This window comes from Stegodyphus dumicola, chromosome 6 (assembly GCF_044657685.1).
Source record: "Stegodyphus dumicola isolate Sdum_Otavi_A_Nest chromosome 6, ASM4465768v1".
Lineage (NCBI taxonomy): Eukaryota > Metazoa > Arthropoda > Arachnida > Araneae > Eresidae > Stegodyphus > Stegodyphus dumicola.
The window spans coordinates 119,946,301-119,965,802 of NC_140773.1; the positions used below are offsets into that span (position 1 = coordinate 119,946,301).

The 19,502-nt window shown below is 30.4% G+C and overlaps 1 protein-coding gene across 3 annotated transcripts in view; it reads left to right on the forward strand.

The window, feature by feature from the left end:
* LOC118183273 (adhesion molecule nephrin-like) overlaps positions 1–19,502 on the forward strand; it is a 714,613-nt gene that overhangs the window by 130,524 nt on the left and 564,587 nt on the right. Inside the window, exon 1 of one of the 3 annotated variants that reach the window (XM_085818852.1) lies at positions 2,866–3,025. The exons of the other annotated variants lie outside the window; for them this stretch is intronic. The gene's annotated coding sequence lies outside the window, so the exon portion shown is untranslated. Of the gene's footprint in view, positions 1–2,865; positions 3,026–19,502 lie in introns of those variants that run through there. 3 annotated transcript variants of the gene reach the window in all.

Sequence of the window (19,502 nt, forward strand, 5' to 3'; positions counted from 1 at the left end):
AAATGTGGAAGGATATGTTACCTTAGTATTATTTCCAAGTCCTACGCTGTGGATGTAATAAAAATAGGATATTCGGAAGAGCCTTAAGGAAGAGTCAGTGAGGTGTTTTTCTCTTTCTTCACTGAATGACTACATGCTGTCACAAACTATTCACAAGCAGAAAATATGATGTTTAATTTAATTCCTGGAGATATGTATACAAGATTTGTGTTAATTTTTAAATTTTACCAATGAATGTTACTAAAATTATTTAGCAAATTAGTTTAATTTCACCGCTATTTAATTTAATTTTTAGACCTAAAAATATTTCATTCGAAATACTTAAATAAAATCCATGAAACATCTTGAATTTTCAGCATAACCTAACAACTAACTCTGCTACATAAAATTACTTCTTTCGCTGTAAGAAAGGAATTACTCTTAAATCCTTATTGTTTCCGGAAACAAACGTAGTATCCTATCTTTAAGAACGTTAATTCGCTTTGTTGCTTAAATAGTGCCATTAAGGAGAAAAACACACAAAAATTGTGTAAAGAATTTTTTTTTTTTTTTTTTTTTGATTTTCCAACATGCTTTCTGTAATAGTTTAAGTGACAAAGAAACAAACAAACAAATGAACTTTATTTCTTCAGCTTAAGTGAAGTCTTCTATTTGCGAGTCAAAAAAATTTAACGTATACTGCAAATCAATGAGAAAAAAAAAAAAAAAAAAAAAAAAAAAAAAAAAAACTGAGCGAAGTAGGAAAAGAATCCGTTCACTTTCCAAGTACAGGCAAAACGAAATCAGACAAACGAAAACATTGGAGAAAGATAAAAGAAAAAGAAACCCTATCGGACTTGTAAAAGCAAATGCCTCAAAAGCAAAATATTTGGTGAATGAAAAAAAAAAAATTCTTTGGGTGAACAATGGTACTTAAAGCAAATCTCGGTGGAAGAAACTAAACTGAGAATTATAAAATAATAATGTGAAAAGTCATTGTTAGTGAAAAAAAAAAAAAAAGAAAAAAAAAAGAGAGATAAAAAGCCTTAAAGTCTAAAACTGAAATTAAAAAAGAAAATTATAAAAATATCTAACTTAACCGTATAACACATCTAATAGACACTATAAAAAGGCATGCATAGAATAAACACAATGACTGCATACATACAATATACCTTCAAATAATGTTTAATGTACTCATTCAAAAACGGAAATAAAAGCATTTTAAGCTGCAGCTCTTGATCACTTAAAACACCTAGAACAACCAAAGAACATGGAGCCCATGTATGAGTCATCTATCTATATTTCGTCGGTTAAAACAGTTAAAAAATCCAAAACAGTGGAAGCCATACACGAGTCATTCCATAATTCTCGATCACTTAAAACAGATGTAAAATTAAAGAAATTCATAGGCATCATACAACTTGAACTAGACAGGCTTTATATAAGTTGCCTGATGATAAAAACGTCTATTAAATTTGTTCGGAGCTTCTTTTGCGCACTATAAATAATTATTTTCTTTATCCTATTGCTTTTATCGAGATGTGGGTACTCTGCGGCAATAAAAAACATTTCCCAGGCAGCACGTCTCCAAAAATATACGTATAATTTTGGTGAAATAAGGGTGTATTTTTTGCACGTTACGTTTACGAAATTTTTACGAATAAAAATAGCTGAAGATACTGTTGGGTCTTTATTGTTATTCTAACGAAAATTATACGAATTCGAATGTAATTGGAAAAAAACTACCGCTATTATGCTATATTTCATTCGTCACTTTTACGGATATTATACGGATCCGATATACTGAATAAAATCTACTGCCTTTTTGGCATATTTCATTCGTCCCTTCTAGGGATATTATACAAATTCTAAAAAGATTGAAAATGAAGTTTATTAATTTAAATTATTTAGTGTATTTCTGGCATTTCACTTTGTTTTCCTTTTCCCACGAACATGAAGAAAGGGTATGCAAATATTTTTGCAACAGCATTTTAATGTGCTATCAAAATTATTTCTGCGTTTAAATCGTCTTTACGTATAAAATCAATTTTCCTCTGGTTAAAAACTTCTATGAATTTGAAAACAATTTTGATGTTTTATATAAATTTAAATTACTTTATAAATATTCTAGCATTCATATATGAGGCTAAATTTTTTCAAGGGATTTTAACAAGTGAGCTAAACTTTTATATACATTTTTGAAAACAAATATATTTTCTTGATTTATGGATCTTCAAAATAACTTATTTATTTTCTTACATCAAATCTGTCATTTTTATTCATGTCAACACATACGATTACACAATTTAATTTCTTTTATGAAAATCTCATTACCCATTTACCTGAAATAAGCTGTGTATTAAGTTTGTGTACTTACTGAATTTGGTACACTATTCGCCTTATTTTATTTGCAAATGTTGGCAATTAAATTGGTACAAGACTATCCAATCTTTCATATCGAGGAATAAAATAATAAATAGAACAGAAGATACTCTAAAATGTTTAACTTCCTGAACAATAGTTTAATGTAAACCAAAGAGATATGCATGGGATCGTTAATTGTAATCAAAGTTTATGCCCATTAGGTACGCATGGAAAGTAATCTTTTAATTTATTTTCCTAAGTTTTTCTTCGAAGCGCTCTGAGAGCAATTTTTCTTCTGTCTGCAGAATTATACTATTCAGAAGGTAGATTACTCATTTTCAGGAATTCTACGTTTTACTCTATAGCTTGCATGCGAATCGAAATGTTGAGAATTCCCGCGTCGTATGACCTTGCTCAAAATAGCTTTTAGCAAAGAACCCGGATCTTTGGCTTTTAAAGACATTGTGGAGGCAAATGCTCACCTGCAGTCACTTTCTTTTATGACGAAACAAATTTTTCCCTACGCTCATTTCTCTTTCACTGGGTTCCCGGAACCAGGAATGTTTTTATCCACTGCTAAAAGAAAGCAGCAATCAAGTCGTCCATAGAACGTCAGTTTTTCATTTTAACAATGGATTTCATCGGTGCAAGATTTCTGCCGCATTTCAGTTGATCTGAAGTAAGTGCACTATCATACTTTACTATAATTATACTTATTTAATCTCTTTATTATTATAATTTTTATTAATACACTAGAACTCCAATTATCTGGATTGTATGTAACTTTACTGTTTTCGTCTAAACCAACACGTTTGGTATTCGGTTTTAAAGAAAGAAAACATTACGCTTAAACTTTATGATCTTTTTAGAAATAAAATAAGGATAAGTAAACAATTTCTTCTTTTACTGAAGAGTGAGTGAGTGAGCGCCACCAAGAAAGACCACTGATCTGGCCTTAACCTCACAGTGTGTTTTCTTCCTAGCAGAAACCATCTACTTTCTGCTCCACCCTGCTCCGAGAACGCAGCCGAATAGACGGCTAAGAGTCTCATAAAGTCTACATGCAAGCTTGGATGTTATTGTTCGGGGAAAGAGTATTCTGTTAGGAATTACTTAAAATTAAACAAAGAAGCAATCAAATGATTGTTAAGAATCGCATTTAGAATAGACAGACACTTGTGTTAGATAAAGTAAAGAAAGGAGGAGACTGCCTGAAAAATTAACTGCCTTGGATTTTCTGGACTTGCTAAATGTCTACACGCGGATGCTAATCCTGACACAACTGTCATATATTTATGGAGCTTTTGTACAGTCGTTGGTCCTGCATGGAGGAAAGATGTAACCTATTAAATTATTGCACATAGTAAACTTTAAAAAAATCACAAACGTAATTTAACTGCGTTAAAATACGAACCCAAACGTAACGCAGATTACTTTCCTTGTGCCTGACTCTTATGTAAAAACATTTAAAAGATTGTATACCTGTTATCACTAAGATAACAAATTCCTGCATAATTTAGTTCTTTGCTCAAACTTAAACTGGAGTTGTTTTACAAATTGAACCATGCATCTACATTTTCTTTTGTAGTACTTGCAGACAGGATAATACATACATAAGTACAAAACTGAATATTAAAGTGAAAAACTAACATGATACTGAGTACAGAAATACAGAAAGCTGATCCCTAATACCTGCATACATAACACTTACAAATGGATACATACTACCTGAAACCTAAAACTGAAACTGATGAATATAATACATAAAACTGATCATTAAGTAATGCTATGTAGTCTAAATCCTAGTTAAGTAAGAACTGACCTTCATAGTATATGCAGAGAAGTAGTAAATACAGACTTGAGTACGTTAAAGTGAACATAAACAGAAAAATACAGCACCATACTGAGTAAAATTGATATCTGATTCCAAACACTTGAATGCATAATGCTGATACATAATTACAAAGCGAACCTTACCTACATTAATTCCATAGTTACTTTTATCACCTTAGAACATGCACATAATTTATAAAAAACATAATTAAGCACTTAATGCTGATCATTAGGGAGAGATTCAAACATACAGTTGATCATATAAATACAGATATCTCTTCCCTAAAATTTACATAAAAAATTGAATATTTATTAAAATTAAGAAAGCAAAAATGCCTTACTAATAATAATAGCATTCACAAACTTGAGGTGATAATATAAGTTGACCTTGCCCTTCTTGAACCTACTTATCACAAACTTGTAATTTAAATACGCGATTAGTAAGTGTAGGCAAAATTCATTGCCGTTGAAGATTTTAGTGGCTCAATCTGGTCTTGCGATTCCTAGACCTGTACATTAATTGCAAAAGTAAAATTTTTAAAGAATATAGGCAGGTTGTTGCCATAGTTCTAATTAGCTAAGTTAGTCTTGGGCTGAGAAGTCCGAGGTGTGTGCCCCGCATAATTAACAGATTGATATAGTTTGACTTGTACATTTTAGGATTCAGAGCGCTAAGCACTTGATTATTTCTGTTTGGAGACAATTATCGTCGTATTAGAGAATATTTTCTTTGACAATGGCTGATTACTGCTTGTAGCCTTTTATGTGTTGTTTTGTTTGTTCTCATATTTGCCGCTCATTGTGGTCAGTAAGCTTGTTGGCTTTCTTATATGGTATTGTGCCGTGTTTGTGCAGTGAAAGACGTAATGGTCTGGATTCCCCCATCTCTCCACATTGATATCTTTCTGTGTCACTCAGACTGAATCTATGCAGATAGGTCAGGAACGGGCCATGACCTGTATAAATCTGTGTCTGACTACCACTATTGCAATTTAATTCTAGCGTTGTTTTCGGGAAGGACATATTTGTTCTCCTTCCTGTATCCGCTGTCTCCCATCTCGCTTGCCATCTGTCTATCAGTTGTTTTAGAGTGGTCTTTTTGAGATGAGACCTAGGTAATTTTTCTGACAGTTCTGTACTTGAGACTTCCTTTGCCGCTTCTTTTGCCAGGGTGTCCGCTTCTTCATTGCCTTTTATGCCCACGTGAAGAAGAGTAAACGAATTTACTCTACTTACGAAGAAGAGTAAACGAATTTACTCAGAAATGACTTTCTGAAGAGTAAAGGAATTTAGACAAAATAAATAAATAAATAAATAAATAAATAAATAAATAAATAAATAAATAAAAGAATTATTTGGAGTTTGTTATAGTAAGGTTTTGGCGTCAGTCCGAATGTCCGTCCAGGTAGCCGTTAGCCCGTCTAGTCTGTTTGCATATTTGGAATTTTAATACAGTTTCGTGCAAAATATTACGGATTTCTGAAATATTTATTGCTAAAGTATGTATTGCTATAATGAAGAAGGTTTTTCTTGTATGCTACTACAGTTAATGATATTTCCAAATGAATTACATTTCAAGCAATATTAAAAATTTCAGTACTTTATAATGTTGCGAGGCCCCAACTTGTCAGCAACAGTAGTAGTGACTGCTTTGAACTGTAAATTACACAAACTCGCAAGAAAGGTTTAAATCCCTTTTTATTCCACTTTAAAAATCACAGTTGCGTTCACTTGACGTTCACAAACTACGCCGACCCGGCGGGTTAACAAAAAAGACAAAAATGCATCTAAAAATAAATGACAGGATGAATAAATAACGAGATCACTACCTACGAGGCTATATAATCGTAACTAACTTAACCGCGTTCTAAGATACAGCTGAGATTCAGCAAACTTACTGATTAAGAAGCTGAAAGATTCAATGAACTGCCGAGATAGGCACACAGGCCGAAACGCGCGGTTCTTAAATTTCTACCTAGCAACCTTCACGCTCGCGATTCAAGAAGCACACTTATAATCTCGTTTCCCTTCTATTTAAACTCAAATTACCTCTGCTAAAATTTGAATACTCTGCGCGTTCTACTAAAATTTACGTACTCTGGCATTGGCAATTCTAATGGAAAGTAAAGGCTTGACAGGAAAGATAGCTTAAACTTAAAATAAATGTTAGTTAAAATAAATATAAACCCTACAACTTAATATGAAGTTATTTGGCTTTTCATAATGCCTGGATTCTTTTCAGCATTCCTTTTATCAAAGACTGCAATGCTTCAGTAGATTTTGCCATAATCCCTTAGTTTCTAGATCTTTTCCGAATCTGAAGTTTTTAGATGCAAAGTAATTCATCAGGAACCTAGATGTATTACTTATCAGATTTATCTTTAAGGGGTATCAGCAAACCCTAAACCGATAATGTTAAATTGGCCGTTTTCGATATAATTTTTCTAAAAATCTGCTGTAGATACACGCTAGAAATTATTTGTGTAATTAAATTATACCTATCTGATTATATTGAAATGAGCTTTTGAAACATTCTGAATCTTAGAGTAATTTACAGAATATTTTGTTAGGCATAGTAAAATTCAGCACTTTTCTCCCACAAAAAAATTTTAAAAGTTGTTTTCCTTAGTTTTAGTTAAAGCTCATTTTAGTAAATTTTAGGAAACCGAATAAATACGCCATAAACATTTTAGATACCTGTGAGAAGTAGTTCCTGAGAAAAGATGCATCGAGTATAAAAACAATCACGTTTGCAGTAAAACGCATTTTTATGTAAAAATCCTCATTTTTCAAAGCATTCGATGACAAATTAGAACTAGATTTTTTACAGTTATAATTTTAATAGAGATTAAAGAATGGTATTTTAGAAAGATAAAAGTGTAGAGAATTTGAAAATGCAAAAATCCGAAATCACCACCCTTTAGAAGTTGGGCTGAAGTCTCATTGCGGAAGGAGTAGAAAAGTAAAAAAAAAAAAAAAAAAAAAAAAAAAATTAGTTGCTTTTTTTAAATGAGCTATGATTTAAAACTATTAAAAATGTATAAAAATAATGACTGATACGTTTGATAATTAATTAGATAAATCGATTTTTTTATACAGGCGCCCATTTTTTTCCAATTAATTTAATAATACAGTAGTCACTGCTCCCTTTTCTCAGACACGTTTTGGCTGCTGAAAGAAGCAGGACCTGTGTCTGATAGCCCTTGAAATCGAAAGAAGAAGGTTGCTGTTTTCCCTAATTTTGAGTATGCAGACCTTAATATAGAAATAAAATATCATAATATTTTGCACAAGACTATACTTGATAAGGGTCAATAATTAGTTTCATGCATAATAAAAGAAAAATAATCTTTTCATGTGCTAATTTGTAAATGTTAAGTGTAAAATCTTTAGTTAGGGTGTTATTTTTTAAATGTGCACATACTGATGTATACATTACTTCCCTATTCAGTGACTAAAATTTAAAATACCAGCAAAATGAATTCAGTGATTCGGAAGAAAAGAAAAAAAAAATCTTTTTAGTAATATGATGGTTGCATTTAAAAAAATAGTCTCTTCTCTGTTTAGATAAGCTAACTAGAATAATGATTATTCAGCAGCTTAATTCATGTTAAAGCACTGCATTACCTTTATGGAACTTTTATTTAGAACTAATTACAATTTACAAGAATTTCTAAGAATTTCAAGTTTTCTAAGAATATTTATTGCTGAATTAATATAATAAATGTAAGAAAATTTAGAAAATCCGATTAAAGAAACGGACATTTTTTTTAAATTCCTTATTTGTTTTATTTGCTTTCATAGTCGAAAAGTTTTATTGCCTTTTTCCTCATCCTTAAATTGATCTAACTAGATTCTTTATTAGTACTAACGACTTCGCCATCAAATGCCTCATCTACCATACTTGCCAAACTTCTCAATAACGTGTCTTCACAAGTTTTAAAAGGTGAAAAACTGAACGATCTTGCACCAACCAGAAATACCTTTAAGATTTCTTCAGCTCTAAAAGTTCAGAATTATGAACTTTTGCTATAATGTAGAAGTGAGTGGATAATTTCGTTTATTTGTTGCGAAATACGATGCTAGTATTTAAATTTATAGACCATAAATTGCCAAAATAAGAATCGTTCTGTGCAAAATCAGTTGCATTTTCCTAGAAATAGATTTAAATATGCAAAGGAAAGTATTAGTGATCTCAGACAAAAAATGTAATAGATCGAATAATAAAATATACCATTATGTACTATATTATTACTAACTTAAGACATAAATAAGAAAAATGTAATAAATATAAAACTCATAGGAATATAATGTGCCGTATATTATAAATTCATCTTATTGAGTCATTGGGAGATCTGGAAGTTGAGTCTTTGCTGATTGGCCAATTGATGAAGCCGAAATTATAATACTGAAGAGAAAAGGCTCATCTGTTATCATCTTATTTTGGTTTTAATGATTAGTTTTATATGAGTGCAAGAATTATATTTCCTGACTCGACATGGATATTCGAGGTTTATGAGTATAAAGATTATTCCGTATGCATAAAAAGTATTCTTCAAACCTGGTTAAAATATCTTTCATATTTATAATTTAATTTTACTGTAATCATTTTAAAAAATAATTTATTTTCCTTTTTTCACCCCTTATCTGAGAGGGGGATGAAAGACCAACTTCGCATTTCTTCCGGTTAGCGGATAACGAACCAAGATTCTCTGAAATAAAATGGTTCTAAAATTAAATTTCTCAAAAAAAAAAAAAAGGCGAATTATTGCAATCAAACCTTGAGCACCGATAAAACTAAGGCAATGTCTTGCGAAAATTCAAAATTCTGTTGCTACGGAAATACCTAAAAGAATCATTATATTGTCCAATTGACATTTTTCATCTGGATCTTATATATATAAAGTTTTACATTCAGAAATGAAGAAAAATATGCTTAGTTTTAACATTATAATCAACTTTCCTTTAATCTTCAAATTAAATATCAGTCTTCAGCCCTTTAGTAATAAAACGGATTTGTTTAACCGTAAAAACAAAAAGAAAAGGAATTCCGCAATTTAACTCAGAAAATATTCTCTTTCCAGATGCGTAGCTTTTCGAGACAAATAACAGAATGAGGTACGTTGCATTTAAATATTTTAAATTAGTTCTTTGATTCAAAGTGACTGTCATCTTAGGATAAATAAATTTAACACTATACCCGCTGCATGTTTGGAATGTTGATTAGGTAGACAGATTTGGGAGGAATTTTAAAATGCTGGACATTAACATGCAGGTTTTTGTCGTATCAAACACTGTCCACTTCTTAAGGGGAAACGTTTAACTGAGTTTAATTATTCAGTACAGATCAATTTAATAAATTAAGGCATTAAGTTAATTTGGTTTTCTTTTCTCAAGCATCGTGAGTTACTAAAACCTTACAATAACAGTAAGCCGATTATTTACCGGTGGAATTATATTTATATATTTACAAATTTTTCCAAAATGTGTTGAATAGTTGGCTAATCGGTTATGCACATCCCTATAATGGTTACTGCTGAATACGTTTATGGATGCCCCTCTAAAGGGACATTTGCACGTGCGTACATGGCAGGAGATGACCATTAAAAGCCCATCCAAACAGCACATTTTTCGGAAACCGAACATGAGACAAACTACCAGTTTTCTCACGTTTCACATACTAGCTGAATTGTGTCTCTAATTATTATGATTAAAAAACTATTAATTATTATTGATATTCTAAATCAATAATGTCTAATTATTACTGATTGTCATAATTAAAAATTATAATATTTTATTGAACCATAACATTATATTTTAATATTCCCTAATCAAAGCGGGATATTTTCTTAACACTATAGAGTTTGACTTTGACAGCATAAACTCGATCCAAACTTTTAACAGATATAGAGCGAATTATCATTGTGTCTGAAATGAGCTACAGAACATAAAAAGGTTTAAAGCAATCTCTTTTATGACAGATATCACAGAATCAGCCACCATTTGTAGTGATGCAATTTAAATTAACAATAAAATTCAAAATTTAAAATGTAGACTAGTAGTCAAACCTACACAATTATTTTAAATGTAAGTTGACTCGGAACGTTTTTTAGGCGTAACAATTGCTATAACACCAGATATAACGCAAATCCAAACAATTACAATCTTATCACAGTTGGCAAATCTAAGAAACGTAGCTTCGAGAGGCAGGAACTCGTTCTATCTCAAAACGACAAATCCTCAGCTTAAATACTCTCTAACTCTTTCATATTTTTGGGGAGGAAACGGAAATAAATTATAGTGAGGCCGAAATTAAAAATAATTGGTTAATGCCGTAAAATAGTAACACTTCTACAACCCTTTTTCTATGTTTTTTTCAATAATATTTTCTTACTTTTCATTCCTTTAATATATGTAAATGCATTATTCATTCCTCTTCGAAGGTGTCTTAAACATTTTGTATTTCCAGAAAACTGCCGAATTTTATTGTTAAAAGTGAGGAATTACAGAATTAGCCGCATTTGATTGCTGAATAACAGAATACAGACTTACAAAATAATGTAGTTTGAGTTGTAATATGATTCTAAACCAAAAATGTATGAAGACACGTAAATGCATTATTCATTCCTCTTCGAAGGTGTCTTAAGCATTTTGTATTTCCAGAAAACTGCCGAATTTTATTGTTAAGAGTGAGGAATTACAGAATTAGCCGCATTTGATTGCTGAATAACAGAATACAGATTTACAAAATAATGTAGTTTGAGTTGTAATATGATTCTAAACCAAAAATGTATGAAGCCATAATATTTACAAAAGTTGATGAATTAAACCTTTTGTGTCACTGAAACTCACTCATCAGTTTTGCGCATATTAAATTTTGTGTATTGAAGTTCATAAAGGTTCATATGAAAACCATTTTACTAAGAAGTATAATTTGTCGGTTAAAATTATAATTTTTAGACTTCGCATGCATATAACAAAGTGAAAAGTTAATTAAGCAACACCACAATTAGCTTGAATAACTACATGCGAAATATATCTTACAGGTTTAATTGTGTACGTACTCTTAGTGAGTGAAAAGGGGCATAGAAATCTCATCCAATCTTATCCCAATCAATACCATCTGCCATTTATTTTGCAACATGTTTTCTGCATATCTGCCATCAATTTCAGAGATCTTTCGCAATCTTTCGCAATCAACACTTCAAACATCCCTATTGATAGCGTCAATTGGAATTGCGAAGGTATCAAATTTTATAGATGCTTTCAGTTCCGAAGCAGCTCATATATTTTGGTTGCTCTAGTACAGACTTACAGATACGAACATAAATAAATTGGAGAAACTGAGATGTGATAAATGTGAGAATCAGTCTATATGGGAATTAGTCGTACTGATTTCGGTGATTTTGAAAAAGGCACTGATAACTAACTCAGCCAATTATATTTCACCTCTTTCAAACTAAAATTAAAACACATTAGAAACAGGAACATTTGTAATAATGTATGCGTTAACTTTTTTGTTTTAAAACTATGCTGATTAATTGACGATAAAAAAACTGGTTGTGATTTAATGCGTTTTTCATAGCTCTTTAAATAAAGTCTCTTCACCTTCCAAACGTTTTTACAAGAAAATGTAAAGCTTGCATATAAGATGCTTTCATATACATGAACTCCCTGAACTCCCTATGGTAAAGACATTCTCTGAAAAAGATAGTTAAATATATCATAACTTCAATTAAACCAGTGTTATAAATGAGTAAATTATCTAAGCAACGCAGACTCTTGTCGCATGATATACAGAAAAATGTATCTTAATAGTGGTAATTCAAGAATTCATTGCGATAAATAATCTGTTATGTTCCGCAAATCTACTCTTAGTAGTATACTATGCCGCCAGTGATATAACAGAGGCCACTATACCCATTTATTTTTAGCTTTTATTTGGTTGATTATTTTCATTCTTTTCTATACTGGTGTCGAAAATTAAAGCTCTGAACATACGTAATAACGCAAATATAAATACCATTAATAATGCAAATATAAATATCATTAATATTTTAAAAACTAAATTTATGCATAATTTGGGAAACAGTAAATACAATAAAAGCATCTAGTGGTTTTTGTAAAATTTATTTAGAAAATTTGAAGCTTGCGAGATTCTGAATATCGTCCATAAAGTTGTCCATATCTATTGATGTATTAGTGTACATTCCTATGTAGTAATGTTTTTTCGTTCTTTTTATCTTTGGTTACTTATTTTCATTTATTTCTATACAGGCATCCATAGTTGAATTTATGAATATATTTTTAAATAAGGAAATAAAGTTTTATAATTATTTTAAAAACTACTATCACTTATAATATTTGTAAGGGTAAATGTAATAGAAACTTCAAGGGATTGCTTAAAGAAGAAGTTCCTTTGAGATCAAAGTTAAACATCTAGAAATCATTGCGTAACATTTTTCATCATGGATAATCTACTCTCATTTTCTCATTTGTATAGGCCCGCATGTTTTATCTGATTTTGTATGGTCCACGAGAAACTTTTTTTGATATTATTTTTTACTAAAATATCTCGCGAAAACAAGGACGCTGAAAACAGATAACGGACAAATATGAGCAGACGTATGGTGATTGTGTAATTTTGTGCTAATTATAATTAACTTAAGAAGTGAAAAATGATAGTTTAGGAATCTGTAAAATTTGTCTAATAAAGTTGTTTTTCGCATTAACAAAATCACAAGACTGACTGATTTCAGTTGATATGATTATTCGCAATTTTTTTTGAATAATGGAATGAGACAGAGAACTATTATTAGCTTCAGTCTGGTCAATATTAACGAAAAATCGCTCACTGGTTATAATTGTCTCGAATACTTGTATCCGGATTATGACACAAATATCAGGTCAATGGTACCACTAACGGGAATCCGAGCAAGGACATTCAAAAGCCGTGACATCTATGAAGGTTCGATACGTGGTTTTAAATGAACGACGCCATGACAAGATGATGTTTATTTTTCCCTACAGTGCAGAAGAAAAATTATTTTGAATATGCACATCTCCAGTTTTGCACACCCAAGTCTGCATCTCACCTATGCTTCTACGTGAAATAGACTACATTCTGTTTTATTCTGTTTTGCTTTTTGCTTTTCCATCCATTAAATTAAATTCATAAGCTTTAGAACCTTTCACATTTCTCAGTATAATACGGCAACTATCCGTTCAGTAAATCTTTTCAGCTTAATAATGTTGCAATTTTTATTTTCCCAATTTACGCATATGTATAATATTTCAAAATTTTAAATTGATTGAATTTTTTACATAGTTTTCTTAAATCTCTGACCTAAGGATTTAGTTAACTTTCCATATTCAGTTTTACACATTTGACAGCAAAGAAAAGTTATGCTTCTTGTTGAATTTAAATTCAATATTTATATTTTTAAGAAAACCGATAAAATTAAATTTATTAATTGATTAGAAGAGAAACTATTTTGTATCAAGTAAAGGAGTTTCACATTTGTTTGAGGATTATCGTTATCTTACGTTTTCTAAGAAAGATAAAGTTTTACGCTAAGTACATGTCAAATATTTATGTCTTAACTGCCACCATGTACTGTATTCCGTCATTTTATTCTGATGCTAATTCAGCATTTATACTAGCATTTGTGTAACGAACAATTCATTTTTACTGCATCCAAATAGTAACTGCATTCATTTATTTTTTTATTTTTTTTGACGATAGGATGTCGTTTTACTCTACCTTCAGTGATTATTTTAATTTTACTGTATATTGTCTAAAATAATTTTTCTCCCCTCATTTTTACATTCAGAATGACGAGAGGAAATAAAGTAAATAATTTCCAAAAGCTACTCCTTTAGATAGGAAGAAAAGAATATCCTTGTGATTTCTTTATGGATTATTCTATGTATTACGCGGACTACACAAACTCCACTACGAAAACCTATACGCAAAAGTATGAAGAGTGGAACCAGTGAATCATATGCAAATAATAAGAATAGTAATATATATATATACATTTATTTTTATTTCTTCCAGTTTCTTTCATAAGAACAATAGAGTACAATAGTCCTGTTCTTTGCGAAGGTCTCTTACCTATTCACATTTTTAATAATATAAAATTATAAAATTTTTCATATTCATTAGCGGACACTTTCCAGGGAAAAGGAAGAGTACTTTCCATTCATTTATTCATCTTATTCCGCCACACCTCCCTAAACATGAATTTTTTGTTTGAATAGGTACTAAAGGCCACTTATTTAATACTTTTAAAAAATTTTGTACGTGTCAAATATTTAATTATGTTGTTACTTATCCTCCTGATTTAAAAATATATCTATCAGGTTCGTGTATTCATCATAGCTAGCAGGTAGAAACCGTCTACTGTTGGCCAAGATCTTGAGTACCTAAAACTTGCTGAAATTTGGATTTAACACAACGCCGAAGAATATTCTTAGAGACGGATCCAAAGATCTTCTATCTCTCTTATAATGCCATGAATGTTATGAAAATTTCCCTCGGAGTATATAAATTGCCTCCTTGCTTCACATTACAAACAATAATGTCATATCCGAAATTCGAGCCTGGCCCAACGCTATGGCAGTTGACGCAGTTAATCGCTGTACTAATGAGAGTGTCAGACAATATTGATAAATTGCCATATGAAGAATATATTTTAAAGGTAGCTTTTAAAAATATATTAAGAATTATTACAATTTTAATTGTTTCTCATATAACACTAATACATATAACGACAGTAATAGTTCATTGTACGTGTGACAGCGGAGTACATATATTAGACTACATTTATGATCAATTATAATTACTTAAAAATGTTTTCAAATAAAACTGAAACTATGAATTGCGAAATTTAAGTAAAAGTAACATTATTTAAAAATGCTGTTAAAAAAATAAAAAAAAATAAAAAAAAGGAAACTTTTGCTCATGGTGTTAAAATGATGCTGCACTGAAACCAGCTAAATATGAAACATTTCATGCTGAAGGTTAAAGAGAAAAGTTCTTTACATATACTTTCAGTTTCAAAGTTTGAAAGCAAGTTTTATATGACAAAAGTATTTGCATTTTTGTTTAATTACGTGGAAGCAGCAGGTGTGACACACCTACAATTACTAATTGCAGCTCTTTGATAACAAACCATGAAATATAAACAATATACATAAATATAGGATTAAGCATAAAACATTACAAGGGATATCAGGAAAACATGAGACGATCAATAAATGAAAACTTAATAATGCAAATTATCGCATAATATTAGGTGATTTAATAGAAATTTCTAACGTAGTAGAGGCTTTCATGAACATTATTCAAAATGAAATGGCGTGTTTGCCATACACAGATCAAACTGATGTTTTCGTTCAATAGCTCAGCGTGTCGGAAAGCAAACATTATCTTTTCTTCAAATGCTGCAGAAAAAATAACATCTAGACGTTACTCGGGGCTTCTCTTAAATCTTTATTTGATTTGAATCTGTAAATGTGTAGGCTACATATAGATAATTAAATACTCTAGTCCTGAGCTTTACTGTCCTGAAAGCTGATGCTAAAGTATTAAAATGCATCGTAAGACCTAAGAATGGATGCATAAAAATGGAATTCTTTACCAATTTCTTAATCTTAAAGATCATAACGTGTAGCTGCACATCAGAATGCATCATGTTGGATACCACTATGATGCAAAATTTCGGCAGTGACCTTATCTGACGTAAAACACTTTAGAAGCGGTTGTTCATCTCATCTGGAATGTTAGGAAAATGAGTGCATTGTCATCGTGAGAATTGCAAAGAAATCTTTACATCGTGACTGTTATGAAATAAGGTGAGTGAGATGTTTTGATGACTCAGTGATAAGAATGTTTTCGTCTGCGATTGTAACGTTTAGACTTAAGTCCCGAGAAGAAAAAAAAAAAAAAAAACTTAACAGCTCTCAGTTGCATAAAAAATATTGAATTGATATAAATGAACGTAAAGCAAATACTACCAATTTTAGTTTCACTTAGGACTGGTTACAGTAAGTATTATATGGTCATTAATCATGGAGGATTTTTGATACATCTGTAGAACTCTCACACAGGCATCTTCATGAAGAAGCAAGAGTATTATGTACAAGTTAATCTATAATTCCTGGGACATTTGGCTAGAGGTACTGTCCACGATCCAATAGCCAAAGGCAGGCAGGATGCTAAAGGTGTAGGACGAGGAAGACCGAGAGCCTGATAATATGTCCATAACTATTTAATTATTGTTAGATTTTTGTTGTAAACAAATTTTGTTGTTATTTGAAGGAAACTCTATATATGATTAGTCACATTGAACCATTAGATGTAAAACAAATTTCAGATTATCTCAAGAATCATCAAATATTAACATAAGATAAAAATTATTCTAAAGTTTAATTTTGTATAGTTTAAAAAATGCAGACAATCACTGTTTCCTTGCATTCGCAGAACTGAATCTCTCTAAAAAATTTCTACTGTTTTCCCTTAATTGCAGTTTAAGGACACAAAAAGCATATTTCGAATTTTTCTGAATGACATGAAAAGTTTCTAAATTCCAAGTCATTTCATCATCTTCACTTCTTAACAGGAAATCATTCAAAACTTTCAACAGAACGAAATCCAACCACTGGAATAAATTTTAAGAATATTCATATTTGCACTTGTTCTCGAATTTTACTTCATATCAATGGAAAGAAATCATATTTGCACAAAGAATTTTTTCAATAAATTCAGAAAATGTTCAAGAACAATTTAAGACGTAAGGACTTTCTTCTTGTGCTGGTCAAAAATCAAATAACTAGACATGCATATTGGAGGATACTTTATTCAAATTTGGAACGATAAATAGTCATAATAAAGCATAAAAGTTCATAATAAAGAATTTGTGATTTCCAATTAACTCAAGTGGAAATAACAAAAGGGCTCATCATTTGCACTTTAATAATGAATTTAAGGATTTTAAAAATTGTTTTCTAATTAGTGTAGGAAGTCATTAAGGCACCAGAAGCTTAAAATCGATAAAACTGAGCCTTCGTTACCACTTGGGAATTACTAGCGTGACTTGAGAAAAATAGTTGCATGAATTCCTTTCAAAGTAATAAGAGTAAAAAAATACAGAGCAAATTAATTCAGTATTGAAAGCTGTGATTTTAATGTAATAAAAAGTTTTGAAATTTGGATAATGAGTGGTTAAATTGATAATAAAGGAATACTTATCTTTCCCTGAGGTTTAATAATTTTTGCCATGTACCTAAAATTTTAATTGTAAAATTTATTTTAAAAGTGATTGAAACTAATTATACTCTAATTAAATTGAAATCTAAAATTATAGATACAATTAAAAATATTAAAATCCTATGTAATTTATTCAAATAAAATTTAAAATGTTCGCTTTTTGCCATGATATCAAAGAAGAAATAATCTGTCTGGTTGCCTTCAATAATAAACTTTAGAGCCCCAAGGTAACAATATGGGCCATAAAATAAAAATAAAATTAATGTAAGGATATTTCGTTTCTAGATTTCATGAGACAAAAATAAGTATTGCGTCATATTATTAACATGTGTTTATATAAACAAATAATCGTAAAGTATTTTTTTGTCTTTCATTTTCTCATTATTATTAAATACAAATTACTTATTTATTTTTAAATTTATATATTCAAGTTATAAAATTTCAGCATATTTTTTTCTAAACCATTGTGAAACACAGGACTTTAAAGCCCAAATTTTGTATGTCAAATCATAATTAGTATTGTCTGTTTTAGTTTAGTAATATAAGTTTTATTAAAGATATTTTAGTAACATTTTATAATTTCATAAATTTTAATTTCCAATTATCATAAATAATATCAGTTCTCAGTCTAGAAATTTTAGTTGAAAATTAAAAAAAAAATAAAACCTCTGCAAATTATTAAGACTCAAAACTCGTAAATTTCAGAATATGAAAATAAGGTTTCAAATAACAGTAATGTATCCATTATACAAAGTTTTATTTGCTAAATTGCTTTCTTTATAAGGAAGGAAACTTTTTACTATATTCTAAGATCTTCAGAATAGTTATGTTCTGCTGCTGTAAACTCAACCCAGTATCAGTATATTTCTCCGAAGTAATAAATTTGCTTTGGAATTTTGTGAAACTACCACTTTATTTTTGTTAAAGATTGTTTCAGTAATTTCAAATATTTGCCCGGTTAATATACTTTTAAAACATGACAAACATAAAAAAACAGCAAGTGACAAAACGATGAGAGAAAAATTTTGGGGAGAGTACTTGAATCTTTTTGGCAGGTCCCTAAGTACTGATACTTGTGCTTACGCATGTCATGGAACGTTGCTGTGAAGCGGCTGTTGGCATCAACTAAATAGCTTTTCAGAAAATCCTTCTACAAAGAGCATCTCACAGGCACAATAAGATTATTCTTGTAAATTCTTTAGCCCCAATCTGACCCAGAAGCAACAATTCACTGTTTACTAGCAAGTCAATATCAAAACCACTAACAGCATGGCTCTCTCACAGGAGTGCATTTGTCTGTTTTTTTTTTTTTTTTTTTTTTTGTTTTGTTTTGTTTTTTTGTTTTGGAAATCATTGTATGCCCAGGAACATTTCTATATTACCATTTCTATCTATATCTAAAGGATATATATCTATATCTGTAGGATATAGGACATCTATCTATATCTATAAGAACACGATCCTTTCTTCGGAGTAATTATGTACAATAAAGCAGTTTCTTTTTAGTTTAAACTAGACACTTTCAGTTTAAACTAAACAGCAGTTTCTTCAAGTCAAGCGCTGACAGTCAAGCAATAATTCTTTTGACCCTTTTAGGGAAACCAAGAAACAAGTAGTGCTGACTCACGGCTTACCCTTAAATTTACCGGCAAATATGGTGACATGAGTGTAATGTTTCTATATCAGTATCTAAAGGAAAATACCGACACAGAAACAGACAGGTGAAACCGTAACTAACTAAATAACTAACAAGCTGAAAATAAACTCTTAAGGGCTAGTTAGTTTCAACATTTTGAGTGATCGTACTTAAGAGGAAGATTGATTTTTGCGTTGTGATTTTGAAATCCGGGACTGTGCTGTGAGAGGATCGGTTAACAAGACAAAAATAATTCATAAATGAGAACATAATATACAAATTCAAACTTAATTCTGAGTTTATTAGGTATTTTCAAGTCAAAGGAATTTCCATTAATTTACTTAGTATACTTTCACATTAATTTAATGAAATTTCTGGGGCCACAAAAAAATTATCATGAACCATACCTATGTA